Source organism: Narcine bancroftii, chromosome 1 (assembly GCF_036971445.1).
Source record: "Narcine bancroftii isolate sNarBan1 chromosome 1, sNarBan1.hap1, whole genome shotgun sequence".
NCBI lineage: Eukaryota > Metazoa > Chordata > Chondrichthyes > Torpediniformes > Narcinidae > Narcine > Narcine bancroftii.
The window spans coordinates 220,132,125-220,141,520 of NC_091469.1; the positions used below are offsets into that span (position 1 = coordinate 220,132,125).

General features: G+C 34.3%; 1 pseudogene; it reads right to left on the reverse strand.

Annotated features, from left to right (window-relative positions):
• Positions 1-8,133: 8,133 nt before the first annotated feature.
• On the reverse strand, positions 8,134-8,195 carry LOC138752159 (U6 spliceosomal RNA; annotated as a pseudogene).
• Positions 8,196-9,396: the final 1,201 nt, after the last annotated feature.

Here is a 9,396-nt window from a genome sequence, read left to right on the forward strand (position 1 = left end):
CTCTCTACTCTTTCCACTGCCAAGCTATTAATGTGTAGAGGAGGGTGGTCATCTCTGGTCCTCATGAAGTCCACAATCATCTCCTTTGTCTTCTCCATGTTGAAACTCGGGTTGTTATTCTCACGAGATTTTCCACCTCTTCTCAATGCGATTCATGGCTGATGCTGATGAGGCCGACTACTGTTGTGTCATCTGCAAACATTTTTTTAAAAAGTTTATTTAAAATTTTTACTAAATATAAGCATAAAATATACAGATAAATAAACCTTTTAAATTACCCCCTTTACCCCCACCCCCACCCTCCAACCCTCTATCCCACCACTTACTATTCCCCCCCCCGAGCTTAATATATACAAAGAAAAGTATTAAAACAAACAAATAAAGTGGGTTAGGTTATAATACATCATTTCAACAATTCAAACAATAATATTTTAAAAAATATTTACATGTCTAAATTCATACATTTCAAATCAAAAACATGATTGAATTTCATTATGCCATCTCTGTATACTCAACTCTGCATCATTTTTCCAAGTTATCACTATTGTTACAGAGTTCTGAGTTGTGTATTGACCTATGTGTTGTGTGGTTTCATGTTAAAAAGTGACAGTTTGCCTTTAAGAGCCAAGGTAAATGTGGGCTGCTGAGAGAGTGGGAGACAGTATGGGCATGTGCAAAAAATGATCTAAAAACTTCTGGGCTTAGATGACAAACCACCACTGGGTGGTGCTGTGGAGTGGAAGGAGGCCCAGAGCATGAGTCATCGTCTGCGAGGCAGTTTAGAATGTTGGGCATTTTAAAAGGGATGAACATTCCGAAGGCAGCCAGAAGGATTCGGACCAAGCCATTGTTCCTCTCTCTGCAACCAACACAAGAAGACAACTTCGAATTTTGTGCTCTCTCTCTCTCTCTCTCTCTCTCTCTCTCTCTCTCTCTCTCTCTCTCAAAGATTTTTTGGCTTCAGTTTACCAAACAAACTGAATTTTGTTTATGATCTTTGCTTCGGTTGAGATCGAAGTTTTGTGAGTCTTGTGTGTTTTGTGTTTGTTGTGTGTCTAATTTTTTTCTCTGGGCTGGTTGGAAATATAACTTAGACTTTAATTACATATGTTATATTTAGGCTGGGGAATTTATTAGTTTTAAACTGTTATAGAAATTTGCATAGTAACCAGTGGGCAATGTTATAAAAGGGGGGTATTTTGAATTAAAGTTTGAAGGTGAATTTTTGTTAATAAAGTAATTGTTCATCTTTACCCCTGTGTGATATGCCTTCTTTGTGGTTGCTGGTTTGATCTTGTAACACTATACACTTCCTAGCTACTGCAAACTCAACCGAATAAATGCAATCCAAAATTTATCCAAACGCGCTGTTAATGGATTAATAAACTCAACCATGGATCCACATATAAATCTATTTGAAAAAAAGTCACAAATATTTTATAATCTTTTCCTAAAAAGGTTTAACCTTTGTACAATTCCACACAGAATGTACAAAAGTACTTATCTGATCTCCACACTGAAAACACGAATCAGAATCTCTAAAGCCATACCTCTTTAACTTTTCAGGAGTTAAATATAACTGATGTAAAAAATTATAATTGACTAAACTATAACACACATTGACTAATTTTGTAACACTATGTAAACATAAGTCAGACTATACTTCCTCAGAAATAAATGTAGATAACTCCTGTTCCCATTTATGTCTTATTCACAATACACCTACCTTCTTCATTTTGACTGTAACATCAAATACATTTCAGAAACCAACCCTTTCTTTCTCTTATCCATAAGCAATATTTCAACTTTGATTGTATTGGTAATATCATTTCTTGACCAAAACTATTCATTAAAAAATCACGTACTTGATAATAAGCAAACAATGTATTTTGTGATATCCCAAACTTCTCCCTAAGCCTATCAAATGAAAAAAAATGAACCTGTCTCAAAACAATCTTCAATTGATATCAAACCCTTTAATTCCCATTCCTTCAAATAAGGATTATGCATTGAAAAATGAATCAACCGATTTTGATATAATGGAGTTTTAATTGAACATACTTCTTTCTAACCTATAAGTTGGTCCCATTTACTCCATACTTTAAATAAATGAGTTAAAACAGGTAACTTACATGTTTGTAAAAGCAGTAAATTCCATTTATATATAAAATTATGTATTGATCTTTTTTGTATCTGATCCATTTCCACATAAGCCCACATTGGTAGTTGATCAGTATCAAACAGTCTACTAAAAAATTTCAACAGCACTGCCTGGTAATAATTTTGAAAATGTGGTAATTGAAGGCCTCCCAAATCATATGACCTCATCAACTTTTGCGTCTATACTTTGGATAATTTACCTTTCCATATGTATCACTTTATTTAATTATTTAAAAAATGTCTCTGGTACCGGACGCGGAGTTGATTGAAACAAATACTGGATACGTGGATATATATTCAGTTTAATCCAATTTATTCAACCAATTAATGTCAATGGTAGATCCTTCCATCGATTTAAGTCAGTTTTAATCTTGTTTAACAAAGGTAAATAATTTAAACCGTACAAATTCTTTAACTCCTTATCAGTAATCACACCTAAATATTTAATCTTCTCTGACCATTTAAATTTAGTAATTTGCATACAATCTGAATAATTCTCATCAGATATAGGTAATATCTAATTTTTATCCCAATTTACTTTATACCCTGACATTGACCCATAAAATTTTAACAAATCATGTAAAGGTTGTAATTAATTCTTAGGTTTAGATAAATATATCACACATCATCTGCAAATAAATTAATTTTATACTCTCATTGCCCAATTGTAATACCTTGAATATTTACATTTTGTCTAATTGCCTGGGCTAAAGGTTCTATAACTAATGCAAATAAGGCTGGTGATAATGGACAGCCCTGTCTAGTTGATTTATACAAAGTAAATACTTGAGAAATCTGACCATTTGTCACCACCCGTGCGGAAAGATTCATATATAATGCTTTAACCCAGCCAATAAAAGACAGTAGAAATGTTGGGCCTCCATCGCGGGGCCCAGCCAGTACTGGGTATGTGCGAAAATTAGCGCATGCACACGACGTCCCGATGACAGGGCCGACCCTCTCCCGACGGCCCGAACATGTCAGGCCTGTGTGGGAGGGAATGCTGACCCGGAGTCGGCAGGCCCAGGCAGCTGCATTTGCCTTACCAGCTGAGGAAGGGGAAGAAGAGGAGATAGAAGAACATTCCAAAGAAGAACTGGAACTGATATTGAAAGCTGCCAGACTTATTCAAGGTAGGCCTCAAATGTTTCAAAAACTTGTAAAAACTTCCAGAAGTTAATTTCCAAATTTACAAACTTTTAAAACAGTACAGGTGGAAGAAAATACTACATTGTCTGTTTCAGAGGAGTTTATGTGACGTATGGATAATATGACAGTTCAAATTACTCAAGGTTTTAAAGAAAGTAAACTTCAATTTACTGAATTAGGAGGTGAAGTGGCATCAATTAAGCAATGTGGTTAAATGTTTAAGAAAAGTGGATGTGGTCCAGAGGGAACTTAAGGATATCAATTGAGCATTTCATGATTATACTGACACTGTAGATCAATATACTGAAGTCTATTTACTGAATAGACTATTTGGAACACTGTTTAACAGATTGGAATTTTCAGAAGTGTGAATTTTTGCAGAAGATTGATTTGTTGGAAAATCAAAGTAGACGTAATAATGTTAAAATAGTGGATTTGCCAGAAGATTTTGAAGGAACGGACCCGGTGAAGTTTTTTTGGAAATAGATTCCTGAAGTGTTGGGAAAAGATACTTTTCCTGAAGGATTGGAATTGGATAGAACACATAGAGTGTAATGAAGAAAACCCTTCCCTGACCAATCTCCACGAGCAGTTCTTATTCATTGTTTAAGATATCAAGATCGTAAGTTAATTTTACGATTGGCAGTTCAGAAAGCTCAGCAGAATCAAGGCCCCTATGATGATCCAGGGACGTAGGGTCTTTTTTTAATGCAGATTTAAGTCAAGATATGATATGACATCGGAAAGAATTTAATCCAGCAAAGGCTGTGTTATGAAAGAAGGGTTACCGGTTTGTTTTTAGGTACCCTGCTGTGTTGAAGGTGTTTTACGGAGATTTTCAGGCCAAGTTCTTTGATGATAAGGTTGAAGCTTTGTCCTTCACTAATTCTTTGCCAAATAATTCTCATAGTTTCAGAAACAATCAAAACCTGATGGTTCTCTGAAATGTAATGGCAATGGGAACGGGAATAGCCAGAGAAATGGTCGAGATCAACATTCAATCCGGAAAGGAGAAGAGGATCCACCTACTGTTGCAATTGGTATTCAGGATCAATCTGGTGGAGTTGTAGGGGTAGTGGATTGAATTAAGATTGTTATTTAGGTGAAATATTGAGCTATATGAATATCAGCTGGGGGGGTGGATGACACGATAACTTCTGAAGTTGTCTGCCACTAGTGGTTTAGACCACATCCAGTCAATAAAGGGGGGGTAATACTTTTGTGTTTTGTTTTTTTTTCTATTTTTTTTTCTTTTTTAGAGAGGTTTAAAAAGGGGGAAAGAGGGGGAGTGTTTTTCTTTCCCTCCCTTTACCTGTCTTTTTTTTTTCTTTTTTCATTTTTGTTTTTTCTTTACAGTTTATTTGTATTTTATTTAGACTAAGATTAGAGGGTGAGGGGGGAGGGTTTTTTTTTAAACCAGAGCTTTAGTGTGTTTGTGGGTTCGTTATGTTGAAAGTTACTTATTAAGATAAAATGAGTAAATTGAATTTTTTGACATTTAATGTTAAATGGATGCATCACATGATAAAGGTGTGTCTTGGATTATATCCAGAAGATGAAGGTGGATATTGCTTTTCTACAAGAGACGCAATTGACAGAAAAGTAACTTTTGAAATTGAAGAGAGCTTGGGTTGGACATGTTTTGGGATCTTCTTTAAATTCTAAGGCCAGGGGAGTGGCAATTTTGGTACATAAGATGGTAACTTTTATTTTGGAATCGGTTTTTGAAAATGCTGGAGGAATTTTGAAGGTTAATTGTAGATTGTTTTCCGAAACTTGGGCTTTATTGAATTTGTTTGCACCGAATGAAGATGATGTACAATTTGTAAATGATGCCTTTTTAAATTGAACCAATCAAATGAGAATATAATAGTAGAAGGGGACCTTAATTGCTGTTTGGATCCACTGTTGAATAAATTTCCAGAAATTGTTAAGAAAACTAAGATGGCTAAACATCAATGAAATTATTGATGTTTTAACATAAAATGTAACTAAACTCAAATTAAGATTATAAAATCATTCATTTAAACATTAAATTAATAATATTTTAATATTAAAAAATGTGACAAAAGGACAAAGATTAGAAATAACTGCAATTTAAAAAAAAATGTTAGTTTTATACAATATGGACAGTGCTTGAACATCAGTATTTATTGCCATCCCTCATTACCTTGGAGAAGGTGTTTAGTGATGTGATGGAGGAACTGAATAAAAATAGAATATTGTCAGAACATTCTTTATTGTTTATTTCTTGCGAGATTGCTCATAAAGTTGAGAGAACTTATTGTTGGAGTTTATGAGATGTTACTTAGACAACCTGAATTTATTTTGTTTTTAAGAGATCAGATTAAACTTTCTCTGGAGATAAATGAGGTACAAAATAAATTTGTGTTGTGGGATGCTTTGAAAGCATATTTGAGAGGTCAAATTATTAGTTATACAGCTAAAGTGAAAAGCAATATACAGTGGAACTTTTGGAGTTAGAGAAAGAGATTGCAGATTTAGAGAAAAAGTTTCAGGAAAATGCAACAGAAGATATCTAAATTGAAACTTCATTATAATTATGAAAGATTGCTTTTGAGATCAAAACAGCGGTATTATGAATTAGGGGAAAGGGCACATAAAGTATTGGCACGGTTGTTGAAAACTGAACATACCTCTAGAACAATTAATGGAATATGTGGAAATTCAGGTGTCACAGGAGATTAATGAAGAATTCTGTACCTTTTATCTAGATTTGCATGCATCTGACGGGAATGTGGATACTGAACAGATTGATACTTTTTTGTCTAAGTTGAATTTCTCTTCTTTGGAGGAGCAAGATGTAAAATTGTTAGATACTCCATTTACAGATTTTGAACTAAAAGAGACATTACAATCTATACCAATTGATAAATCACCTGGTGAGGATGGATTTATGGTAGAATTTTATAAAGAATTTCATGATTTGTTGTTTCCAGTGTATATGGATGTACTGAAGCAGGTTATAGATACTGGTTTGTTTCCTGAATCATTTTCAAGAGCATTGATAACATTATACCAAAGAAAGATAGAGACCCATTGAAAGTTGGTTCTTATAGGCCTATATCTTTATTGAATGTAGACTATAAGATTGTAGCAAAAGTTTTAGTAAATAGATTGGCTAATGTTTTACCAAAATTGGTGCATGTGGATCAAGCAGGGTTTATTAAAAATAGATATTCAGCTGATAATATTTCTAAATTACTTACAATAATTAATGTGTCAAGACAGCAAATTAATCAACCAATGATATTCACATTAGACGCTGAGAAAGCCTTTGATCGAGTTGAGTGGAAATTTTTATTTAAAGTGTTGGAGAGATTTAAATTTGGATTGTGTCATCTGCAAACTTGATGACACTGTTGCAGCTTGTTTTGCAATGCAGTTGTGGGTCAGTAGCATGAACAGGAACAGGCTTTAAACATCATCAAACATCAATGAAGTTATTGATTTTTTAACATAAATTATAACTAATCTCAAAATAAGATTATAAAATAATTAATTTAAACTTATTAAATTAATAATATTTTAACATTGAAAAAACAATGTGACAAAAGTACAAAGATTAAGATATATATAGAAATAACTGAAATTTTAAAACAAATAAATATTAATTTTTCAGAATATGGACAGTGCTTGAACAACAGTATTTATTGCCATCCCTCATTACCTTGGAGAAGGTGTTTAGTGAACTAGTTTCTCAAACTGCAGCAGTCCTTTTGGTGAATTGCTCCAAGATTTAAACCCAGCAATGATGAAGGAATTGCAATATATTTCTAAGTGAGCAAGCAATTCCTTGCAAAACCAACATAAACTGTATATACTACAAACTGATGTATAGACTGACAATGATAAAATACCTTGGCATCAAATTGGCGGTAAATTTTATTTGAAGCATAATACTAATGTTTATTAACTAATTGAAATTCTATTGAAAAATGTCTTCTATTGTTGTATTGCTGAGTTTAAACAATCAATTGAGTGCTACAGATAGCATAGAGGTTAGTGCAACAATAACACAGTGACATGAGTTCGAATCTGGAGCTGTATGTAACGTTTTTGAATGTTCTTCCTGGGAACTGCATGGGTTTTCTCTGGGTGCATTGGTTTCTTCCCACCCTCCAACTCCAAAATGTATGGGGTTGGAGGCTAATTGGGTGCAATTTGGGCAAGCATGGATTTCAATGGTCAGAATTGACTTCTACTGTGTTGTCTATGAAATATTTTATTTTTAAATATTTAAAAACTATTTCTGATTTCATTTTTTGTGTTCCTTCTAAGAAATTTTGAGGCGATGTTTTCGATTGTTGTTTGATCTGGAATGCTATCATTTCCATTTCTCTTGCTTGTGCACATGAATAATTGAATGGGATTAAGAGAATCCTCAGATTTCTATACACACAATTGCTACAATCCTTTCACTGGTGTAGGTTATTGCCCACAAAATAAATCAATAAATAACTCAATTTCTCATTTGATGGAGGATAGAAACTGTCGAGTCTTTTTCTAGATTGCAGTGATTTTTTTTAAAGGAGGAACAGCAGCTCATCTTATTTTTGACACGAGAATTTGCATGAAGTTGAATCTCTGCAGTGAGATCTTCTGTAACTTGGGTGCTGCTGGTATCCTACTTGTGCCTATAAGATAGTGGAAAGGTTTTGATGTGTTTGGAAGGGAGAGGCTCACTGCAGGATACCTCACCTCTAACTTACACTTACAGCCTTACGGCATTTAAATGATTGCCCCAGTTCAGGTTCCCTGGATCCTGATTAAGAATGGGGACACAGTGATGGTAATGTGATTGGGCCATGCTCATCTTCTCCGTATGGTTCCAATTATAGTATATGTGCTGCCGAAGCGAGCACTGGTAATGTTATTAGGTATCAAGCATAGATATTTGGACTGAATCAGATGAAAGTATTTTTCTTTTTTTCCCCATATTAAAGCTATATTAATCTCAGCCCTGAGATTGATCTTATTTGTCCTGGTCCCACAATAGATTGATCATATTTATCCTGAAGCAACAACACCTTCTCATTAGTCAGGATGGTGGAGCAGTGCCTACACTTATTCAGGAGGTTTAAAAGGGCAAGGCTACTGGCCCTCACCTTGATAACTTCTTACAGGAACACATTTGAGAGTATCCAGTCTGGCTGCATCATTGTATTGTATGGTTGTTGTGCAAATCATCCCAAAATATATTTATATTTTAAATTATATCTTTCTGTGTATATATGATTACTATGTATTGTGTATTGCATGTGTATGCACCATGGTCTGGTGAAGAACTGTTTTGTCGGGTTGCATACGTATAGTTAAATGAAATTAACATGAAGTATTTTCCTTTCAACCACCACTTCCTTCCTGTTCACTCCCCTATCTGACAAAGCAAATGAAGCTGATGAATTTTAACGGCAAAACCCCAAATTGCCCCACATCTGTATTATTTTTCCATTAGTGAAATCACTCAGATTCTAGGCCAGGGGCAGGCAACCTTTTACCATGCGTGGGCCAGATGACATGTCAGTGGTTGAACGGCAGGCAGCACTGATGCTACCATAGATGAAATAACACCGTAACACAGACATTATGTAATTTAAGTTTTCAATTGTCCATGCTTGAAGTACATAATGTAACAATGTATGAACATAACTTATGATAACTTTTCAAAAAAACAACCCACAGAAAAAGTTCAAGCAACAAGATCAATCATATTCCTTCCAAAAAACTACGAGTATGCATTTCTGGTCAGGGAAGGCAACTTCAAATTTGGTAATGCACCTAAAATCAGGAGTTAGTCATTAAAATGACAATTAAAAAAACATTAAAGTCAAAAAGGACAAAAATTAGTCACAATGAAAGTGAAATAACTAACCCCAAACAGAGAGCAGCTCTGACAGGGACACTTGATTTTGCTTGTAGTTTTAAAACATTTTGATATTGGGTGATATGGTGTTGATGCCCAATAGCAAAACGTCATCAAAATAGGCATTAGTCATATTTGTTCTTAAATGATTCTTGGTATACTTCATCTTTGAGAAAAGTTGTTCACACATGTAGGTATTG